The sequence below is a fragment of the Prionailurus viverrinus genome, chromosome C2, assembly GCF_022837055.1.
Source record: "Prionailurus viverrinus isolate Anna chromosome C2, UM_Priviv_1.0, whole genome shotgun sequence".
Lineage (NCBI taxonomy): Eukaryota > Metazoa > Chordata > Mammalia > Carnivora > Felidae > Prionailurus > Prionailurus viverrinus.
In genome coordinates, this window is record NC_062569.1 from 65,960,562 (window position 1) to 65,984,003 (window position 23,442).

Here is a 23,442-nt window from a genome sequence, read left to right on the forward strand (position 1 = left end):
AACATGCTCATGGTCAGCTTATTTCAGGGGATTCTGACACAGTGGTCTGGTGAGCATGCTGGCCCTGGGCCAGCGCATTCATATGTTTTATTTTGCTGAGGTACAATTGGTCCCTGAGTTGGCGCTGATGAAGCTGACTGCCAGGAAGACAGAGACTGCATTAGCTGTTAATGCTAAAGAAACATTTAAGGCCTTACCTTCCCCAAATGAAGTTTATAAGGATGGATTATTGGTATCATTCATCCATTTAGTAAACAGACACTTGTTGGATTCCTACTAAGTGAAAATACAGGGCTAATTCCTTGGGGATTACAAAGATGAACAATGGCTTGTGCTTCATAGAAGCTTGAAAGCCAGAGATAAGAGCTGCTATATGTCTTTCCTGGGAGGGTGTTCCAAGCTTAAGAATCAAAGTAGCATAGAGGACAGGTCACATTTTTTGGACGTAGAGAGATATGGGTTCAAATCCTAACTCTGTTTTCTTACTGAAGAAACTAACCCTTCAGAAAATGTTGGATAAGACTGTTCACGTGATTTGCCTGAGAATCAATGGCATAATGTTGTATCTCACTTACCATAGAACCTGATAGGGAAGAGAAAGAGGAAGAGGAAGAGAGAGATATCTATTTATCTACCTACCTATGCATGCCAAGACATTTCACATAAATGTTCCAGTCAAAAGTAGGGTTTATCTGATTTCTTTCAAGATTTTCAGTTTGATATTTTACTAAAGATGATGTAATTATGAGGTACTTTCAAATAGAAATCTTTGGATCTTGTATATATTTGTTTAAGTTATTGTTGCACAAATAACTTTTTTATATTTAATTTGACTTCCTTGCCTCCTTCTTGAAGGCAGCAGACCCAGTTTATAAGCCTGTGAACTACTGTTGGCTGCTGCCTTCCTTCCCAGTGAAAGATACAAGTTGTTAAGTACCACGCATCTTCCCTTCACCCTCTCCAATACCCCTCTGCCTCTGGCTCAGGTCGCTCAAAGCATAGATCCCCTCTCACCCATTCCCAGGTTTGAAACACATAGCCTCATTTTGAAGTATAGCCAGTTTCCCTCTAATTTCCTCTGGAATATAAAAAGGGGTTAAAGAGAATGAAGAGGTCTCTCTGGGCCTCCTCTACCATACACACTACACTGTCCCTTAACCCTCTCATAAAAAATTATATATATGTATATATATATATATATATATATATATATGTATATATACATATATATACGTATATATATATATATGTGTATATATATATATACATATATATACATATATATGTGTGTGTGTAAAGAAAAATAATAATTTAATTTCTTCCTTCTATATTTTTTTAGTGTTATTATTTGAAGATTTCTTCTTAATCTTTTTCTAGTATAAGTGATGATACTTATTTTTGCAGAAATGCATTTGTCTGAGGGAGAAATTAATTTTAGAATTAAGACAGAGGAGATATCAAAATAGTTTATAAATGCATTTTTTACTTGTTCAATCAGGTTTCAATTACACTTAATGAAGATTTACAGGTTTATGGAATTGAGAAATATTTGAAAACTGATTGTATATTAATTATCCACTAGTATTTTCCTAATTAATCTTAGAAAACGAGAACCATGAAGTCAAAGAACTGCTTAGAAAGAAGTTTTGATGTGTATCAAACTTAACACAAAGCCATACTTTATAAATTAGTAATTTTTTCAATCTGAATCTGCCAAAATATATCATTCAAACTATGTGGTTACATGTCAGCTGCTAGGGGTGAAGAAAAGTAGTTTGCAGCAGATCAGAACAGTTGTTGAGAAAAAACAGAAAAGCAGGATAAAATACCAAATCATCTGTTGAGTGTACTAGGGCGCTGGGGAGGCAATGAGAAATGGAGAGAGTATACAGCCATTTTCATCCTAGGGGCATTTGCTACTTGGGCATAGGGAGGGAACTAAGAATCTCAGCATCACAGCTGAGGAAGAAGCACCCTTGGGTGATAAAAAAAAAAACCACACAGAGTTGTTTACCACCTCAAAAAATGCCATTTTCTAGGGCTTAATGAGGCAGAATGCTAAAGACCTACATGGAAAGACTGCAAGCCAATGCAAACTCTGGCAGTCTTGTGACAGGGACCTGCAGGAGGAAGGGCCTTGAACCAGAGACAGAGGTAGACTCTTTCCAGGGTTGCAACCCGGCCTCAACCTGGAACTGTTTATGATTAAATTATGATGAAATTCCATGTTATCTGTCTAGTGAAGAGAGGGATGAGTTCATTACAGAGGAAGATACATCTGAATCCTCTATAATATTCTATACATAATATACAGTCTTTAATAAAAATTATTAAGTATGCTCTCCAGACTCCCCAAGATAACATAACCAAGAAGCCAAAAGTTGACAACAGAAATGCACCCATAGATAAACATGATATTGAGTCAGTTAAAGAATTTAAAATAACTCTAATTTTTTGAATATCAAAACAATAGGGGGTGAAAAATAAGGAATTTTATTAGAGTATTCAAATCTGTAAAAAATGATCAAATAAAAATTCTAGAACTGAGAAATACACTTTCTGAGATTAAGTCATTAGATAGATTACACAAACTGATTTTTAGATGCAGAAGAGAGGGGATTAGTAAATTCAGGGAACAGTAGAAAATATCTGAATTTAAGCAGAAAAGTGGAGTGATGAAAAATATAAAGGAACTTCAGAGAAATGTGGAATACAGTGAAAAAATCTAACAGAAGTGTAGTCGGAACCCCAGAAGGATCAGAGTGAGAATGAAGAGGAAGCAAGGAAGAATTGCAGTAAGGAATGAGGAATAACTGCAGAATTAAATATATGGCCATATACACATAAAAATGAATATTGATTGTCAACTGGCTGTATAAAACAATAACAGAAATGTTTCAACCAAGTTTAAAATATATGTAGAATTAAAAGAATGGCAATGATGATACAAAAGATGAGAAAAAGTAAATGGAATTAAAGAATTCTAGTGTTCTAAAATTAGTAGGAATTTGGTAAAAAATCATTTCCATTAGATTATAATAAGTAAAGGGTTCATATTCTAATTTGGGGGGCCAATGTCGAAGAATAGTAAAAGAATGTATAACTAACAAATTAATTAAGAAAAAACTAAACATTTTTGATTCATCCAAAAATAAAGGCAAGAAATGAAAGAAAAAGGGTCAAATAAAAACCAGGTAACAATATGGTAGATAGAAACCAACATGTACCAGCAATTACATCAGATTTAAAAATATTAAACATTCTAATTAAGAGTCTAAGGTTATCACACTGGAAAAAATATGAACCCCAGCTATATTCTGCTTATGATAGATATACCCTAAATACAAGAACATAGGAAGGTTAAGAATAGAACTATGCACAAGGACACAGCATGCAAATATCAACCAGGATAATGTGATGAGTCTAACTCTTATCAGACTAAGTAGACTTTATAGTAAGGAGCATTACTAGACATAAACAAGGTGTGGTAGTTATTTATTTACTGTCTTTCAACTCCAAAAGTATCCTTCACCCATTTTTACTAGAACTGAATTCTGCATACCACATTTCTCTTTTTCCAGCTGGCCACCAATAGAGGGTACTAGAGAAACACTGCAAAGTTGCAAGGAAAAGAAAGGACTTTTCCTTCTAGTGTTCTGTTTCAACCAGTAGCTTGTGGATCTAAGCCAGCATTTTGTAAGAGTCCAGGCAGCATTTATCTCTGCTGTTGTGGCCCTCACAAAAGGGGTCTTTTTTGGCAAGTTTCCTCATCACATCCTCACTTTTCTTCCAGTTGCCAGGTAAGGGAGTCTCATTTCAGTTACTATTTGTGGGCAGTGAGTTCCAAGGGCAGGTACATCCTCTCTCAGAGGTTTGAATCTTAGCCTTGCAGAACCTCCTCTAAGATTCCACATTCCTTTTTTGTTTACTTTCAGCTCTAAGAGGAGTAGTCTGCTTGCTTCAGGCCCTAACTCTATAATCCTTGGAGTTCTCTTTCTGCTCTTTTTAGTAGCTAGTCACTTTTTAATTCAGTTAACAATTCTTTGTAGTAAATCTTTTTAATGTAGTTTCTGTTTTCTGACTGTAGCTTAACTGATATAGAAGGACATTTTAAACAATAATTATACTGGTATAATTAGTATAGTATAATAACTAGTATAGTATAATTCTAAATCTGTATTCAGTCAATAACATGGCTTTAAAATACATAAAGCAAAAAATTCACAGAAAATAAGAGGACAAATTAACACATCTCCAATCATAGTAAAAAATTTAACAGAACTTTCCCAATAGCTGATTGATTTTCAGAACCCCTCATCCTAAAAAAAAGAAAAAGAAAAAAGAAAAGGAAAGGAAAAAAAAAACTTTTAAGGACACAGAAGTTCTGAGTAACACAAGTAATGAACTGGACCTAATTGATACATGTAGAATCCTGCATCAAAGAACATCAGAATGTGCATTCTTTTACAAATGTACCTGAAACCTTTACCAAAATTGAACATAGCTTAATTGTAAGTCAAGCCACAACAAACTTCACATTTTATATGGAAATAAGAATAGCCAAGATAAACCTGAAAAACAAAGCTGTAGAATTTAAGCAAATAATTGAGAATTATTACAAAGCTACAATAATTAAAGCATGATGGTTTTGATGCAAACGTAAATAATTAGGCCATTTGAAAAGAATAAAAAGCTCAGAAATAGACCCACACATAAATGACCAGTTAATTTATGAGGTGAGTGACCCTGCCATGAAAGGAGGAAAATTATGGTCTTTTAAATTAATGGTACTTGGCTAAGTCCAATGGAAAAAATAAATTTGACTCCTACATTACATAATACACAAAAATTAATTCCAAATACATTGAAAAACTAAACATAAAAGCCAAGTTCTTAGAAAAAAAACATAAAATATTTTCATGACTTTGGAGTAAGCAAAAATATCTTAGGCAGGACACAAAAATTAATGAATTCGAGTAGGTTATAAGTAATAACATTACTTATGAAATGTAGCATGAAAAAGGCTGAAAATCCAGTAGAGAAATGGACCAAAAATTTTAGTAGATGTGTCACAAACAAGGATTTCCAAATGACTAATAAACTTATCAAAAAGTTGCCAACTTCATTAAATATCCAAGGAATGTAAATTGAAATCCCAGATTAGATGCAACCACAAATCCACCAGAATGATTAAAATAAAAAAGATAGACAATACCAAGTGTTGGAAATTATATTGTGTAACTGGAACTATTACATACAGTTTATATGAATGCAAATTTGTATAACCACTTTGGAAAACTGGCAGCACCGAGTTTCTCCTATACCCTATGTCTGGGTAAATTTTTTTTCTCCCATAAGCCTGGCACAAATGCATACTTATGATAAAAAATACACATGGACAAGAATGTTCTCAGTAGCACTATCCATAGCAATAAAACATTAAAAATATTCTAACGTCGATCAACACTAGAAAAGAGATATAAATCGTAGAATATTTATATAATGAAAAAATATTATATGGCACTAGAATAAATGAACTACAAATACAAGCAATCACATGAAAGAATCTCACAAGTAAAATGTTGAGGGATACAAAAGAATATACGCTGTATAATTTATTTTTAAAAGGGTCAAAATTAATTTGTGGTGTTAGAAGTCAGAAAAATGGTTACTATTGAGAGGGTGGGTAGTAAGTGAAATGGGCCAGGAGGGTGTTCCTGGGCTTACTGATATCACCATTTATTATCTATCTATCCATCCATTCATCAATCTATTGATCTATATCACACTGTACATTTACAATTTGTATACTTTACTAAATATTTTATACATCAATAAAAGGTTTGCATTAAGAAAATGACAGACCAGGACAGCTTGAAGTTTCACAAACTGCATGGGATATGCAGAAGTTGTTTGCTGTCATCATCATAATTTTTTAAAGTTTAGTTACGATGAAAGAAAAAAAATCCCTCTGTGCTTCCTCACTTATGACCAATCTCCTTACAACTGTTTGATATATTAATTGGTAAGTATGATGACCTTACGACCAGATCAATGACCTCAGGACCAACCTTACTTCAGTCAATACTCAATCCTAAGGAAAAGGTGTGAAGGATGTCTCAATACTGAGGACAGAAGGGAGATTTTTTCAAATTATAGCTCTCTCCTCCCCACCCCCAATTCTATCCCACTATTCCTGACAGCATATTATAGATAATAAAGATCTGAGAGAATAAAAAAAAATTGAGAATTAGGGAGATGGAAAAATGAGTGGAAAACGGAGGTAATCATCTGCCATTGGAAGATGAGAACAAAGACAGATGACCAGGTTAGCATGGGTAGTAGTTGAACAGATTCTGTAACAACAAAGTAACAAGGTCCATGGAAGATAGAATTTCTGGGAGAAAAGGGGGAAAATGGCAACTGCATGAAAAGATAAAGCTTCTATGAACTTCAGATTATCTCTACTTTTCTACATTTATGGAATTTGTCAATGAATGTATGGGCAACATCTGAAGGGATTCTGTATATAGGTTGAAATGTTTAATTTCATAAATAGTATCATTTTTAATGTATATAAAATCTTGTCCCTTAGGCTGGTAATGACCCTCATGTTTAACATAATGTTCCCTTCACTGTTAATTACATTAGTTAATATAAAATATGGGGACATTAACTGAGATCTGAACTTTTGAGAATCTTTAATTAAGCCTTGCCCCTAGTACCTAAGGAGATTTAGATGCTTTCTATGTGTTCCTTCCTCTAGCATTCTCCTTCTCTGAGCAGTATTCTGTGGACTCTCAAAACACACACACACACACACACACACACACACACACACACACACACCCTTACCTTCCAAGAGTAAAGTCTAGGTATGTTCAGCCTAGGAATATACTGAGAGCTGACTGTGGAGGCCATGGGCTATTGCAATCCCCTTTTTTTCCCCTACAATTAAAATTTAGGTTTCCAAATGTCTGCTCTACAGGGATGTGAAGTAGTTATTATGTCATGGTTTTTATTCCTTACACCTTCATGTTAGCAAAATTGAGCTGATTTTTAACAATTTAAATGCACTTTTTTTTGGAAGGGGGTGACAATACAATGTCTTCTCAAGCTATAACTTAGGTGATCTTTAAAGACATCATTGAATTCTTCTGCTTGAGTTATGCTGGCTAATAGGAATTTAAGTGCTAACTAGTGGGAAAGCATTGAAGCATTCATGCATGTGAAATCAGATGAACACCCACAATGTGGAATTTCCTAAGGAAAGTTATTGTAGCGAAGAAATACAGGCCCAGGTTGAGTGCCAGTAACTTTTCAACTAACATGTGGAGCTATCATCCTAATAAGTAACAACTAAAGGTGCCTAAAGTAAAGTAAGACCAGCATTTTCAAGTCCATATTTTCAAACACATTTAAAAAACACCAACTCAAACAGAGTTGGTACAATTCCCTTCCTCTGTTGAAGGGAATACAAGTGCCCTTCCTCTGTTGAAGAAATTTAATCTTAGTTTCTAAATTTTGGTTCCATATATCAATGTTTCTCTTGAAAGGCACATGCACAACTTATTTAAGTAAATCTTAAATAAACAAATCTTATTTACCTTAATAAACAGCAATGTGTCAATGAGATTATTTAATAATCAATGTTTTATTATTTATTAAGATTTAACTTTTATTTAACTTAAGTAAATAGCCAGATAGAAGAACTAATTCACCTGTGAAAAGAAATTGAAATCAAAAGCTCTGATTTCTATTAGTGATTTTTATTTCTGTTAGTAATTATATTAGTCTTCCTGAAACATTTTATTTAAAATGATCTACTTAAAAACTATTTAAAACTATTTACTTAGAACTATTCTATTTAAATCAATTTTCTACTTGTCATGCAATTCTAGGTTGCAATGTGATTTCAGCTTCTACTCATCAAGGTTAAAGGGACACATTCTAATACATATCCTGTGTCAAATCAGTTCAATTACCTTTCAAAATTGCCTAAAATTGTGAAATACTGGTGGTTCAAATACACGACTCTAAGATATTTCATACTAAGTGTATATCACATCATGCAGTGGTAAATAAATTTATGCCCAAGCCTTTCTAAAAAGTAGTAGAGGTAAAGCTGAATCTTTGCTATCATGTTTATTTTACAGCAGTTTTTCCCATCATATAATTTAGGATGATGTTGATAACAATCATGGCCATTGGGTCCTCAGTTTCCTCATTTACAAAATGGTGTTAATGATAATATCTGCCTCATGTGGTTGTTGAGAAGATTAATAGAAGAAGGTTACCTGATAATAGTAGGTGCTCAATAAATGTTAACTATTATAATATTGTTATTGCCATTTTTATTATTGCTGTTATTGCTCAGATATTTTAAAAAATTGGATAATTAGGAAAATGTTCTTTATATTGGACACCTGGATCATGCTCATTTATCATGTATATTTTTAAATTTAGCCAGAGCTGTGATAAGTTATAGTCTCTCCTTCAGTGATCTTTAAGCTAGACTGCTGTAGTATTTTATTTTATTAACATCCCTGAAAAAATTCAAAAAGGCTCTTCATAGGTGCAAAATGTAATAACTTGAATGTTACTTTCCAGGAAGATGACTCAGTATATTTTACCCGAGTAAAGAGACAATATTCTGGGCTCCCGGATATAAAAGGGTTTAAAAACCCTTGAGCATATGGTGTTTGTATGGCTTTTGTTACCATAGCCTACCTTTATTGGGGCACCTATTTATCTATTTTCAACTGATGTGTCACATAAAAGACAGAAATTGCAGTCAAATTCTAGAGAGAATGTTGTTTTAGTAGAGAGATGTGGTTTTAGTAGAGAGATGTGGTTTTAGTCATTGTGTCTTAATTTGAAAATATTCTCCTGCAGTAAGGAATAAACTGTGGGTTTATGACTAGAGATCAGTTGAAGGTTCTATATCTCCTGATTAGGATTCATGTTCATTTGTTGTTTTCTTTTAAGTTGTAATCAATGTCCAATGTGTCAGTTTCACTGTTCAGAAGATGAATAACTTTATGCATTTAGGGCAGTTTCTTTTACAAGCAGTTCATTCTGAACAGTGGCAAAAAAAAAAAAAAAAAAAAAAAAAAAAGGTGTTTTTCCTGAGTGTCTTTTAAAATTATTTCTCTTTGGAAATATCTTTAAAAATGACCAGACTGGAAGTTTTAGCCATTTGGTTATAATAACACTGATGAGTAACAGACTGAGCAGGGTTGAACAGGTACTTAAATGAAAAGTCCACTTTGGGAACAAAAAAAATCTGTTCTGTCTTGATTATGTACTTGTGTTGCACACCATGGCAACTCACCAACTTAGGTTGGTTCTATGCACTTGAAAAAGAGGTTTAAAACTCTTTTAAACTTCTGTGAAACACTACACAACATAATCTTGCCTTCAGCTGAGTCCCTTTATCCCCCATCAGAATCAATATTCCATTCTTTATTCAAATCAGGCCAATGAAGAAAACTACAGAATGTGTATAGAGTTAGGCAGTTTGAAGGATTCTGGCCCATTTCTTCCTTCCAGTACAATCTTTTTCTCTTCTCTCTTACCTTTCACTTTATAAAGATATTTGAGCTCTTGCCACACATGAAAAAACAAAAACGAAAACATAACCCTGTAAAATATTATTATTGGGTCCTAATCAAATTAATTTTTCCATTTGGAGGAAAGCAGTACATCCAGCCTGCAATAATATTTAAAAGAGCACCTGAATGGCATCCAAGGTCTAACTGGTGAAATGCGAAAGATCCAAAGCCCTTTGGTGTGCATAATAACATTATTAGCACACTAAATTTAATCATAAAATGTTAAATTATCAATAGAAATAAATTTTCATGCATTTACTTCAAACTAGTGGCTTACTGAAAATGGCAAACACTTAGCTGGTGTTTTAAAAACAGAGATCCTTCCTGATACCTATAAATACTTCATAAACAAGGAATGTGAAATTTTACTTTATTTATTTTTTATTTTAGAGAGAGCACAGCAGGGGAGAAGGGGCAGAAGGAGAGAAAGAATCTCAAGTGGGCTCCACACCCAGGTCAGGGAGGGGAGGTGTGATGCCAGGCTCCGCATGGGGCTTGATCCCACTACCCTGGAATCATGACCCTGGCCAAAATCAAGATTCAGACGCTCAACCAACAAAGCCACCCAGGCACCCCAAGGAATGTGAAAGTTTAAGCAAGGTTGACAGCTATTTTTCATTGCTCATGCTGAACCACCTTTGCACGGTAGGCTCCTTGTGAAAGACGTTCATTCACAGATTCAATGATTCACTCACTCATACATGGAACAACACATTTTATGCCAGGCATGTTAGAATACATGGATGGAAGACAATGGTCTGTGTCTGAGAAAAAGAGCTCAGATTATCTCCTAGCCTACTACTCAGTAGCATTCAATATCTTCAGTCCACGGTCACATCATGAGTTAAGGAGACAACAAACATCTCTTACCGCAAATGATTAAAAAACAAACAAACAAAAAAAAACCACTCTGTACTGTGAAATAGTCATCATCTTTCACGTGATTACAGGTAGATGTCCTCAAAATATACACTTCATTGAGAAATACAAGGTAGGATAAAACAAAACAACAAAAAAATCTATTACTCAGAAACCAAATATGATCCTAGCTTTCCCTTTCTCATCCAAGCGGGAATGAGATACGGCAGGTCAGTGAACTGGATAGGGAAACACTTTGGAACTTTCTACCTTTCTTTTTTTTTTTTTTTAATTTTTTTTAACGTTTATTTATTTTTGAGACAGAGAGAGACAGAGCATGAACGGGGGAGGGGCAGAGAGAGAGGGAGACACAGAATCAGAAGCAGGCTCCAGGCTCTGAGCCATCAGCCCAGAGCCCGACATGGGGCTCGAACTCACGGACCGCGAGATCGTGACCCGAGCTGAAGTCGGACGCTTAACCGACTGAGCCACCCAGGCGCCCCTGGAACTCCCTACCTTTCAACTGCCTGCATAAAAATGATTCCTCGGCTATTTATTAGGGTTATCTACAAGCAACGTTCCTTGTTCTTCGGTGCGAAGGAAGACCAGAAGCCCTGGGTTTCCACAATTTACTTGTGCTTTCCCCTGAAGGTCACCACCCTTCCTTCCTACCCAGCCAGTAAAAGTGAAAAGTTTTAATTGAGCGCACTTGAACTTCTTCCTACCTATTGAGCTGTGGGTCAACACAGCGGGGGCGGGGCGAAGCTCTGGACTCCCAGCTGCTGCATCTGCACAGGCCCGAGTCCAAACGTCCCTATCTGAGACCACGCCGGTCTGTGCGCTCGCGGGGGGGCGCGCAGGTTTGAAACGTCACGTTCCGCGCGACTCCGCCCCGCCCCTCCCCAAGGTGCTCCACCCGCGAGACCTGGCAGGCTTCTCCGTGACATTTCTGTACAAGGCGCGATTTTTTTTACCTTGAAAAAAAAAAAAAGTTTGTATTTTTGCTTCTGGATACTTAAGAATAATTTGTAAAATCCCAAAATGTGTACATAATGTAAAAATTACCTGTATTCTAAAGAGAAACACTAAGAACACTTATTGTGTATCTTTGTGGTCTTTTTGCTAAGAATAGATAGAAACAAATAGATCGTGCCTCTTCTCGGCCTCTAACACATAAATATGCAGGTATCATATACATACATAAACTTTATAAAGTTTTGTACATTAAAATTTTTTTTAATGTTTATTTATATTTGAGAGAGAGAGAGAGAGAGAGAGAGAGAGGGGGGGGGGGGCAGAGAGAGAGAGGGAAACACAATTTGAAGCAGGCTCCAGGCTCTGAGCTGTCAGCACAGAGCCCAGAGCGGGACTCAAACTCGTGAGCTGTGAGATTATGACCTGAGCCAAAGTTGGTTGCTTAACTGACAGCCACCCAGGTGGCCCAGACATCTTTTTTAGAGAACAGTATTTTTACTCTAAAATATACATATGTAGGAGTTCAAACCCTGATTGTATGTATTAAGGAGAACAGCCATGTATCTATCTTCTCTACATTTAGGAAGAATATTATTAACACATTTGAAAAAAACCTATGTACTTCTAAGGACTGCATCATTCTGCTAAAAACTGTTACTAATTGTATGACATCCCCTTGCTTTTCCTTATAGCTTAACAAATCATATAGGTATCACTTTTTATTGAAATATGGTACACGTACAGAAAAATGAATTAAACTGCAAGTATGTTCAATGAATTGTCATTAAGTGAACTCAGCAGGGTAAGCACGATCCAAATAAAAGAAGTAAAACATTTCTACCACATCAGAAGCCCCTTCTAATCACTACCTGTGTTTTTTTTCCCCAAAGGTAATCATTGCCCTGGCTTTTTAACACAATGATTTAGTTTTGCCTCTTTTTGAAACTTACAAAAATAGTCCAGTCATGATTTTACTGCTCTATATTGCCAATGACTATAGCTATCTTTTACAAAGTACACTCAATATAATGACTTTTAAATTGGAAGTCTACTTTGTCTTCCTCACATAACATTGGATAGCATTCATTTTACATGCCATTTAACATTCCACTAAAATATTATTTATTTTCTACATACTCTAGTGGGTGGATATACCATGATTTTATTTTATTGGGAGTATCAGTGTTTTTGTTATTGTTTTTGTTTTTTGCCAAATTTTCCCAAGCAAATACATATCCTCATGCACATCTTTTGGTGTGCTTTTTGGGGTTATTTCTTTAGGATTACTCTTATAAGTGGAATTTCTAAGTCAAAGAGCATTAACTTTTTAATAGCCCAGTGTCCTGCTGTGATGTTGATTTACTAAAAAATGATGCCAATTTATAATCCTGCTAGTAGTACTCTGTGATGGTGTCTCATTTCAACTTCCCCAACAGCAGTTTTTGTCATCTTTGTTAATTTGGTAGGTGAGGAATATTTCCCTTTGATTTTCATATTTGCATTGCCTGGTTACCAGTGAAGTTGATTATACATGTCTATTATGTATATATATTTCTCTTATTATGTCTTATTTATACGGTTTTTTTTCCCCCCAGTCTTTCCAAGTTTTGACATTGATTTCTCCATGAGTAGGCAGCTACTCTGCTTGAGTCCCTTAAGTCAATGATTGGGCTAAATCTCAAAGCTGTGATATGAATTCCTTCAAAGTTTTAAAATATCTGTTGAATCCCACACCCCTCCCATAGGTGGCAGGATAGCGCTGCTTGGTTTCAATTTCTTTACAGCACTGCAGTGACTGAGTGAGGTAAGTCAGGTCCTTCTACCCTCATATACAACTGAAGAAAATTACTTTTCCACAAATGACTTATGCAGTTTGCTGAATGGGAATTTGAACCTGTATCTTCCCATTTAGATCTCTACTTTTAATAATCTTGAGCTAAAAGTTTTCCCTCTGTCATCACAGGTCAAATAGTTCAGATTTTGTTAGGTATGGAAGCCTATGTATTTCAGACGTGGAAAGAGTTTGTAAAACCTTTCGGCAAAAGAGTAAGTAATTGCTGCAGAATGCAAACTACATGAGACGGACTCTTATACTCCTTAAATAAGGAAAATAATCCCCCAAATGATGCCACCATGCATGGCCATGAAAGTTGTACATGGCACAACTCCAGAGAAGGCATCATCCACATCCATTATGAATAATATGAATGACGTCTTCTGGACTTGTGCAGTGCCACACCTACATAATCGTATACAGCACTTTCTCAATATTTATTTTTTATAATCACAAGTAATTTCCAAGCACAGGTCAGTGTAAACTAAAAATAGAATAAGTGATTTTGGATTAGAAACCTCTTCCTGAACTTGGCTTTTAGTTGTCAAAACAATTGATACAAAAATTTGATAAGCCAAGGATCGTTGTTCCAGAAAACATCAAATAATATTAAGGACAAAAAAATTTAAGGCAACAGTGTCCCCATAGAAATATGGTTAAAACACTTTCTGTTGGTGTGTATAAAGACCTTTCATGTGCCAAAAGAAAGTAGGACATTTTCTTACAAATACCAGGCAAATGCAATACAGATTCTCTAAGACCAGTTACCTGGTGAGCCAGTGAATAGGAAAGTACTCATAGGGATAAGAAAGAGACCATGCAGTTAGCAATGAACGTTTTATAGTAGAAGCCATTTTAGAGACCATCTTGTCTTGCAGTTACGAATTGTGGTTACTTGTTCAGTCACTCAGCATGAAGTTAGGAGGAATGATTACTAGAGATTGCAGATGGCCCTAAGTGAAACTATCACCTAAGGCTCTCTGAGTTGCTGAAGATAGAGGAGTCAGGATAACTTGGGCATTTTAGTGTTTTCTTTCAGTTAACCTGCTTCCCCTCACTCCACCTGAATATCACATACTTTAATATTTCATACACCTCAGTCAATAAGTATTAGGTTATTTTTTTTCAGTGAAGCATTGTATCATAGTCCTAGAAAGAATACTGATTCAGAACTAAAAGACAGGACTTAAGCTCTTCCATTAGCAAACTGGCTGCAGTTCCTTATCTGTAGCATTTAGGCTTTGAAGTAATTGATTACTAAGATTTTTTTCTCCTCTAAAACTCTGTGTGTGTGTGTGTATGTGTGTGTGTGTGTATGATTTAAGTATGTATTTTAGAAAAAGAACATCAAAAAAACTTTCACATGAGCTCAAAGTAGAAAAATCAACACACACAAAACTATAACACATATTTATTTCTTTTTTTTAAGTTTTTATTTAAATCCCAGTTAGTTAATAACATACAGTATAATACTAATTTCAGGTGTACAGTATAGTGATTTTATACATCACCCAGTGCTCATCACGACAAGTGCACTCCTTAATCCCCATCACCTATCTAACCTATTTCCCTACCCATCTCCTCTCTGGTAACCATCAGTTTGTTCTCTGTAGTTAAGAGTCTGTTTCTTGGTTTGCTCTCTCTCTCTCTCTCTCTCTCTCTCTCTCTCTCTCTCTCTCTCTGTTTTCCCTTTGTTCATTTGTTTTATTTTTTAAATTCCACACATTAGTGAAATCACATGGTATTTGTCTTTCTTTGACTTATTTTGCTTAGCATAATACTCTCTAGCTCCATCCATGTCGTTGCAAATAGCAAAATTTCATTCATTTCTGTGGCTGAGTGTGTGTGTGTGTATATATATACACACACACACACACACACACACACACACACATACATATATTGCACTGCTAGGTATTTATCCAAAGAATACAAAAATACTAATTCAAAAGGGTACATGCACTCCAATGTTTATAGCAGCATTATCTACAATAGCCAAATTATGGAAACAGCCCAAGTGTGTGATGATTGATGATTGTAGGGCAGTTCTCTTTTTAACTTTTTGAGGAAACTCCATTCTGTTTTTGAGTGGTTGCACCAGTTTGCATTCCCATCAACAGTTCAAGAGTGTTCCCCTTTATCCACATCCTCACCAACACCTGTTGTTTCTTGTGTTGTTGATTTTAGCTATTCTGACAGATGTGAGGTATTATCTTATGGTAATTTTGATTTGCATTTCCATGATGGTAAGTGATGACGAGGACCCTTTCATGTGTCTGTTGGTCATTTGTATGTCATCTTTGGAAAAATGTCTGTTCATGTCTTCTGCCCATTTTCTTAAATTGGATTGTTTTTTGGGTGTTGAGTTTTATAAGTTCTTTATATATTTTGGATACTAACCCTTTATCAGATGTGTCTTCTCCCATTCAGTAGGTTGCCTTTTAGTTTTGTTGATTATTTCTTTCATGGTGCAGCTTTTCATCTTGATGTAGTAGCAATAATTTATTTTTCCTTTTGTTTCCTTTGCCTTAGGAGATGTTTCTAGAAAGAAGTTGCTATGGCTGATGTCAGAGAAGTTTATTGTTTTTAGTGCAATTATAAATGGGACTGGTTCCTTAATTTCTCTTTCCTCTTCTTCATTATTGGTGTATAGAAATGCAACAGATATCTGTACATTGATTTTGTATCCTGCGACTCTTGAATTTGCTTTAAGATTTTCTATATATAGTATCATGTCATCTGAAAATAGTGAATATTTTACTTCTTCCTTGCTGATTTAGATGCCTTTTATTTTGTTGTTGTTGTCTGATTGCTAAGGCTAAGACTTCCAGTCCTATGTTAAATAACAGTGATGAGAGCGGACATCCCTGTCTTGTTCCTGACTGGAGATGAAAAGATATCAGTTTCCCTCATTGAGGATGATAATAGTTGTGCGTTTTTTATATATGGACTTTATCTTCCTTCTGAACATACTTAGTTGAGGGTTTTTATCATGAATGGATGTTATATATTTGTTTCTGATATTATCCCTGGTCATTCTTTTACATATCCTTTATAAAATACCTATTCTATTTGTAATAGTAAATATCATAATTTCTTACAAAAGCCAAAGAGATTAATGCTCTCTTTTGCATATAGTGTAATTTCATCATCTGAATTGTCTTCAAAATTCTTTATTATGATTGGCAAAAATTTTGGTGAGGAAAATACAAGAAATGTGTTTCCTGTTCTTTGGAATAGGCTTAGCAATTACCTTCTGCTAAAGTGCAAAAGCAATTATGTGCTTTCCCTTGCAAACACAGATTGTTTAAGTTTTGTCCTTGTCTTGAAGTTACGGGAAAAGCAAATTAATGAGCAGGCTTGATATTGTTGAGCAAATTCAGGGGCTACCCCTGAGGATGCATGCTGAAGTCTCATTATTACATTTGGGGCCTTCACAGGGTGTGGGAGCCCCGTGGAACCTCTGGAGCCAATTTTGCAAATTCCAGGTATAGCCCTGCTTGGTCAAATAGCTATTAGTTTCTGTTTGGAAATGGGTGAAGTTTAACTTTACATCCTTCTTGCCTGTTTCGGCATCTCTTGCTCTCGGCGCCAGCTGCAGATACTTCATTTGGGGCTCTCAAGGCTAAAGTTTAGAAACAATAGTCCTTAGAATAGCAAACACAGGATTTGAATTTTTTAAAAGAAAAATCTGGAAGCAAACAAAAATAAAAATGTTCATGTTTACAGAGCATTGGTTTCTACATATTACTGAAAGTTCCCATGCTCTTTTCTCTGCCTCAACATAATTTGTGATAAACTTCTTAGATTTCTGTTCTGAATTAGATTTGGATAGGTAGAGCTTCTAGGTCTGGGGAAATTATGCCACACTCTTCTTTCCAATTCTACTTCTGGTTCTGCTCCCTCTGCCCTAGTGAATATATCCTCTGGCCCCAGGCCATCTTCTTTGAAGGCATCCCGAGCCTGTTGGTCTTATACCATCCCTCTCATGTTTCCTCTGCTGGGTTTTAGGTAGTGGGCAGTGCTGTGCTTATAAACCAGCTCTCAGGAAAACAAAAACACACACACAAACACTGATTGGCAGTGTGCCAATTTCCATATATAAATATTCCTTACAGTGGCCTCTTTTAAACCACTACCACAAGGTCACTGCACATGGCACTGGGAAGAGAGGTGTACAATTGGCTCCCAGAAGCCAGTAAAGAGCTGGCTCCAGCACACCATGTCTGTTTTTCTTTACAGACACATTCTGAGTTTCGGTCCTAGATATCTCTAGGCTTTTTGCCCATGATCCATCTATCTTCTTTAATTTTTTATGAATTACACTTATTAGGAGACAAAATCCTTTTTTATTTTTATTTTTTTCCCTAGCTTGGCTAGTTAGTTCCAAGCCAGGTTTTCTGCATCGCCTATATTGTCACTGGGTCCCTCTAATATGCCCACTGCCTTTCTCTCATGCTGTTCTACATCACATCACTCCAGCCACCAGCACAATGTACCTGTTATTCCTTCTTGTTCCAAAGCACATGGCTGCTTGCTAAATTCCCTCTTCCTGCTTAAGGAAAGCTTTCTATTATTTTTAGGTCTCTTTCAGGACAGACAGCAGACAGGTTCTGAGTTTCATACATGATGAAGCCTTTCTCTACTCAGAGTATTATTTCCATTGATTTCTTTGATGACTCTATCCTTCAGGAAGCTGGGGGCAAAGGAGTGTGATATTGAGAATCATATGCCTGAGATTTTGCAATATTAAAATTATATTGCACCTTAGGAAAACATAATAGATGTCATACAGAGGAAGTTATATCTGTGGGGGAGTACAGTGAGAGTTCATGGGAAGAGCAGACCCAGACTTGGACCCCCACAGAGGGAACTTACTTATGTCTTGGTGCATAAGTAAGTTGAATGTGTTCAGATGTACATGTATCATTTTATGTTGATCGTTTTCCAATGTACCTTTACATTGATAAGTATTAGCTGTGCCACATATAGCCCATCATGGGGATATAAAGGCTCCTATACAGTCCTGAGGAGAAACTCTCAGGGTGTCCAGGGACTTCTCTGCTTCCATGGACATGTAGACACCTCCAGTTTCTGCACCTCTGTCTTCTTGCCGTACCACCATACCCATATCCTTATTTCTGGCTTAGCCACTGTTTTGCTTAGCATTATATTGCATGCATTTTAGTTAAATGGATATTTATATGACTTTTAGACTTTCTGAAAGAGGATCAATAAGCATGTCCATTCCAACCAAGCTCAGCTGTATTTTATTAGTGGTATCCTGAAAATGCCTCTTTTCTTAAAAAACAAAAACAAAAACAAACACTGTCTAAGACCTTTAGAGTAGAAGGCTTGTAAACAACAACAACAAGAACAACAACAACACCAACAACAAAACCAGAACTCCTTGCAACTCTACTATCGCGTTACTGTATGTCCTGAACTCTGAGCCTTTGTTTCCTCAATGGAAAATGAGGAGGTTGGGGCTTAAACTTGGACCTGGATTGCTAGGTCCTTTCCTGCTGCATCCCTGCGTTGCTAACTTTCACAGTAACAAAAAGATGAGGTGGGGTTGGAAGGTTGTGGGATGTGGCTAGTGAGGAAATAGGTGATTTTTTAGATGGCCTCTTTCTGACTGCAGCCCTCACAGCTAAGGTTACTAGATGTATCAAAATTAGAAGATGCTCAGTTACATTTGAATTTTAGATAATCAACGAATAATTTTTAGTACCCATCCATTACAAATAAGACATAGAACATGCTTACACTAAAATTATTTGTTGTTTATCTGAAATTCGAATTTAACCTGTTTTTCTGTATTTTGTCTGGCAACTCTATCTAATGGCAGATAACAGCATAATCTGCCTCGACAAGTTGGGCTGGACAAGTAGGGCATTTTAGCAAAGAACAGAACATCAGTTTGTAAAGACAGAGGTGGGTAATCACTTGGTACCTGTGCAGCATGGGGTGGGGAAGGTGTTGCTTTTTCTTTTTTTGCCCAGGTTGTAATACCACTTCTGTGACTTAAAAAAAAACCAAAAAAAAAAAAACCCAAAAAAAAAACCTGTGTGACATTTTAGTACTGACATAAGAAGTCACCAGGCTAATCCCCAAATAGACCTAAGAACTCTACATGGAGTTGTAGATAGGAAAGATCAGTTACCATAAGAAGGGAAAGATGAAAGAAAAACGATTAGACTTTTTACCTAAAGCAGAAAATATTAGCATTACGTCTGGTTCAGGAATGGAATTGAATGACTTTGTAGTTTGTATTTAAAACGGAGAAAGAAAACTAATAATAAAGAGTGGAAAAGTTTTAGTAAGTGTTAAATAAGTGTAACATTTAATCAGGGTGCTGCACCAGTATTTTCTTAATCTTCAGCCGCTTGCAAAAAACGACGGTTATGCATTTGTGCAGAAGATTATTGCATCGCTCTCTTCCATTAGTCTAATGCATATTTAGTAGGTAGAGCTTATTAACTAGATAACGGGAGCCACAACAGTATTGTGACTGCTGACATTCTATTGTCTACCCACCAGTTGACAGGCCTTATTACTGATGGCAAGCAATAGATGCCCCAGCTCCTGACCTGCCTGAGCACAACAGTTTAACCACATCCAGGTTCCATATGTACTCTGCCTCTCATGCTGAGAGATTCTCACATGGTTTGATTTTCTGTTTTAAAGTGGATATACGTATTCATCTAAGGAGGACACAGATTTTTGCCTCCTCTTCCGTATTTCTTTGGAAATTAATCGTGTATAAGGTATAAACACTTGTACAACAAACGCCTTGCTGTGGGTGGACTTCATTTTTCATTCACTCAAAATTATTAACTTAGCACTTCCTCTGGCCTTGCCGTAATGCTTGCCAAAATAAGTGAACAGAGAATCATGATGCAGCATACATGCTAATAAAGGGCTAAAGCACGAGATACGGAGGCACCACTGTGGGCAAAAGTAACTTCTTGCAGAAAGCGCATCTGAAAGGTGTTCGGTGGGTGATAACCTCCAGATTAAGACTGAAGAAATAGGAGGAGGGATTATACAGAGGAGGAGGGCAGGCTGAGTAGGTAGATACAGGCACTCTAGACACAGGTATTGCATGTGCTAAGGTTCAAGAGGAAAGAGAGCATGACACTTTTGGAGCATTTCAAGGGATTCAGTTTGACTGGCAGAGTGAGTGAAGGAGCTTGCAGTGACAAGGGGTGAGATTCAGGGTTGAGCAGGGTCCAGACTGCAATTGTCTTGATGTCATGCTCAGCAGCTTAGAAATTCCTAGGGACTGTGGGTTGCGTTCAGAAGTATTTAAAAGGGAGATCTCTTTAATAAAATCACTGGCTACAGGGTGTAGTATGTTGGAAGGACCACACAGAAGGAAGAGAGATGAGCTAGAAGCTGTAACAGTATCTAGCAGAGGGTTTCCTAGGTGCCCTCTCTCCCATTCTCAGATTGGCAATTTCAAACGTTCTCCCTCTCCTCACACCTCTGATCCCATCTCCTGATCTGTCACTCTCAACACAAGACCTCTCCTATTCAGAAAGAGAGAGACTCAAGAGTCTCCTTGGTGCTGAGCTCTCCCTCCACACATGCTGGCTGGTCTCCGCTGTGTTCTGGACCCCAGATGTCTGCCCTCCTCAGAGAACTTGCTCTCACACTCAGGCCCTCCCCACTTCAACACCCCCTTCTGCTTACAGCTTCTCTCTCACCAGCATTGACCCTGGCATGATGGTGGTGTGAATTAGGCAAGCAGCAGTGGACATGGAAAGAAACTGATAGATTCAGGTATATAGAGAAAGAAAAACTGTGTGGATTTTGTGTTTAATGTGAAATGACGTCAGAAAAAATTCTATATGTATCACTCTTAATTTGTACATATGTGCGTACATCTCTGGCTCAATAAAACAGAAAAGTTTGGGAAGCCATGTACTAAAGCCAGAGAAATTTCCAGAGTGCCAGGAGAGGATTTGCAACAGGCTACATGTGAGTACCTAATGAGTTATGCTCTGACCATGGGAGTTGTAGGACTCCACTGCATGTCCCAGTGGAAATACCTAATGAGCAGTTGTTTACATGGGTCTGAGTCTCAGCAGAGAAAACTGGGGTGTAATTCTGGAAGTTTTCAGCATATGGATGGTAAATGAATCCATGGCAGTAGATTAAATCACCCAGGGGTAATATTTTAACATAAGAAGAGAAGGAGGCTGAGGGTGGAACCTCAATACCCTCCTTAAAGGGATGAGCCCCCCAAAAGGGACTGGAGACTGAAAAAGAGACTGAAGCCCCAAAAAAGAGACTGGGCAAGGAAAGTCAGGAGAGTGTAGTGTCATGGAAGATGCAAAAAAGGAAGAATTTGGGGGAAAAAAAGACCAATAAAACGTGTTACACGGAGCCAAAATATCAAGTAAGCGTAGGATTAGGAAGCATTTATTGGATCGGTAAAAAGAGATCATCAGCAAGGGAAGTTTTAATAGTTTGTGGGTGGGGTAAGATGCAGAAAATTGAGAAATGTGTGGGAGGAGAGTAAATGGAAGTAACTAGCATAGGAAAGGTCAGGAGAGTTTATTTTAAGGTGGGTGAGACTTGGGAGAGTGGTGCTTGGGGGAGGAAGGTGTTAGCAGAAGAAGGGTTTTGAAGACGTAGGAAGGGGAGGGCCTGAGTGTGAGAGCAAGTTCTCTGAGGAGGGCAGACATCTGGGGTCGAGGACACAGCAGAGGCCAGCCAGGCATGGGGGAAGGGAGAGCTCAGCACCAAGGAGGCTCCCAATGCTCTCTCTCTCTCTGAATAGGAGATTCATCGTGTTGAGAGTGACAGAGCAGGAGATGGGATCAGAGGTGTGAGGAGAGGGAGAACATTTGAAATTGCCAATCTGAGACTGGGAGAGAGGGTGCCTAGGGAAACCCAGAAGGTTTACCAGACAGGTGTGAGTACCCAGTGGATGTGGAAGCCATAAACAATATGGAGTCAATCTGAGCAGTTGTGTGATTTCCTCCATTAGCGCTCAGAAGTGGTGATGTGAAGGCTAAGAAAGGAGGCAATGAAATTGATTTAAGGCTAGGAAGTTCCAGGCAGTGTGATGAATGGCAAAAGTCTCCTGACCAGAGAGGAAGAATTGAGGACCATGGAGATGAGGAAACTGACATCTGCAGAGGAAGAATTGATTATTGAAGGACATGGAGAATTGAAGGTTGAGGATGGAGAGACATGGAGAGCAAAATAACATCTTCAAATAAAACGCCCACATAAGAACTTTGGTTTGCAAAGATAGGTGCTTGCCAAGACTTTCTTAATGAAATTTGTAACATTAGAAATAAATTAATAGCTAGGGTGGAAATACAACATGACTATAGAAAAATTGTGGATTATTACATGAAAATGAAAATGAAAATTACCATAATGTCAGTGGGAATTTATAGTGCATAAATATATTTGAGGAGAATATAGATGTAGCACTTTCCCAAGGAAGGAGCATGTATTACAGACAATAGGAAATGGATTTTACAAGATAACTATTGAAAGCTAGAAAACAAATAATAATTGTTTACATGTAATTTGTAAAGTCCTTTATCATATATAAACTTCAATTATGAGCATAACTATTTACTAAAATCTATGGAGTTGGACAAATGTATGATTGCACATGGCACATAAAAATAAACACATTTATAATAATTAAAATATATAATATTAATAACAGTCCACTTCTGCAACAGTTTCGCTAATATCAAGATTATGCATATTCCATATTAGAAGCAAGTGGTTTTGGAAATAATACATATCAAATAGGGAGAAATCACTGGATCCTCTAGAATCTATGTAACTACTACTATTACATTTTTTGGTATAAGAATAGTATGGAAATCTTAGTTGGAATGTGTAATTATTCTTACTAAAATGCATTCTATTTATGTATTTATTTATTAAATGTTTATTCATTTTTGAGAGATGGAGCATGAATGCGGGACGAGCAGAGAGAGAAGGGGACAGAGGATCCAAAGGCGGGCTCCATGCTGACAACAGTGAGCCTGATATAGGGCTCAAACTCATAAAACTGTGAGATCACAACTTGAGCTGAAGTCAATGCTCGACCGACTGAGCCAACCAGGCTGCTCTAACATGCATTTTAAATGGCAATCAGAAAAACACTAGTGACTCTAC

The 23,442-nt window shown here is 36.8% G+C and overlaps 1 protein-coding gene and 1 long non-coding RNA gene across 3 annotated transcripts in view; both read right to left on the reverse strand.

The window, feature by feature from the left end:
• SPATA16 (spermatogenesis associated 16) overlaps window positions 1-11,319 on the reverse strand; it is a 251,744-nt gene extending 240,425 nt beyond the window's left edge. For both annotated transcript variants that reach the window (XM_047875541.1, XM_047875540.1), the window contains exon 1: window positions 11,198-11,319. The gene's annotated coding sequence lies outside the window, so the exon portion shown is untranslated. The remainder of the gene's footprint in view (window positions 1-11,197) is intronic.
• A 4,737-nt stretch (window positions 11,320-16,056) lies between these two features.
• The window catches only part of LOC125175621 (uncharacterized), a 42,417-nt gene continuing 35,031 nt past the window's right edge, over window positions 16,057-23,442 (reverse strand). Inside the window, exon 5 of the long non-coding RNA XR_007155903.1 lies at window positions 16,057-17,977. This is a non-coding gene — a long non-coding RNA (uncharacterized LOC125175621). The remainder of the gene's footprint in view (window positions 17,978-23,442) is intronic.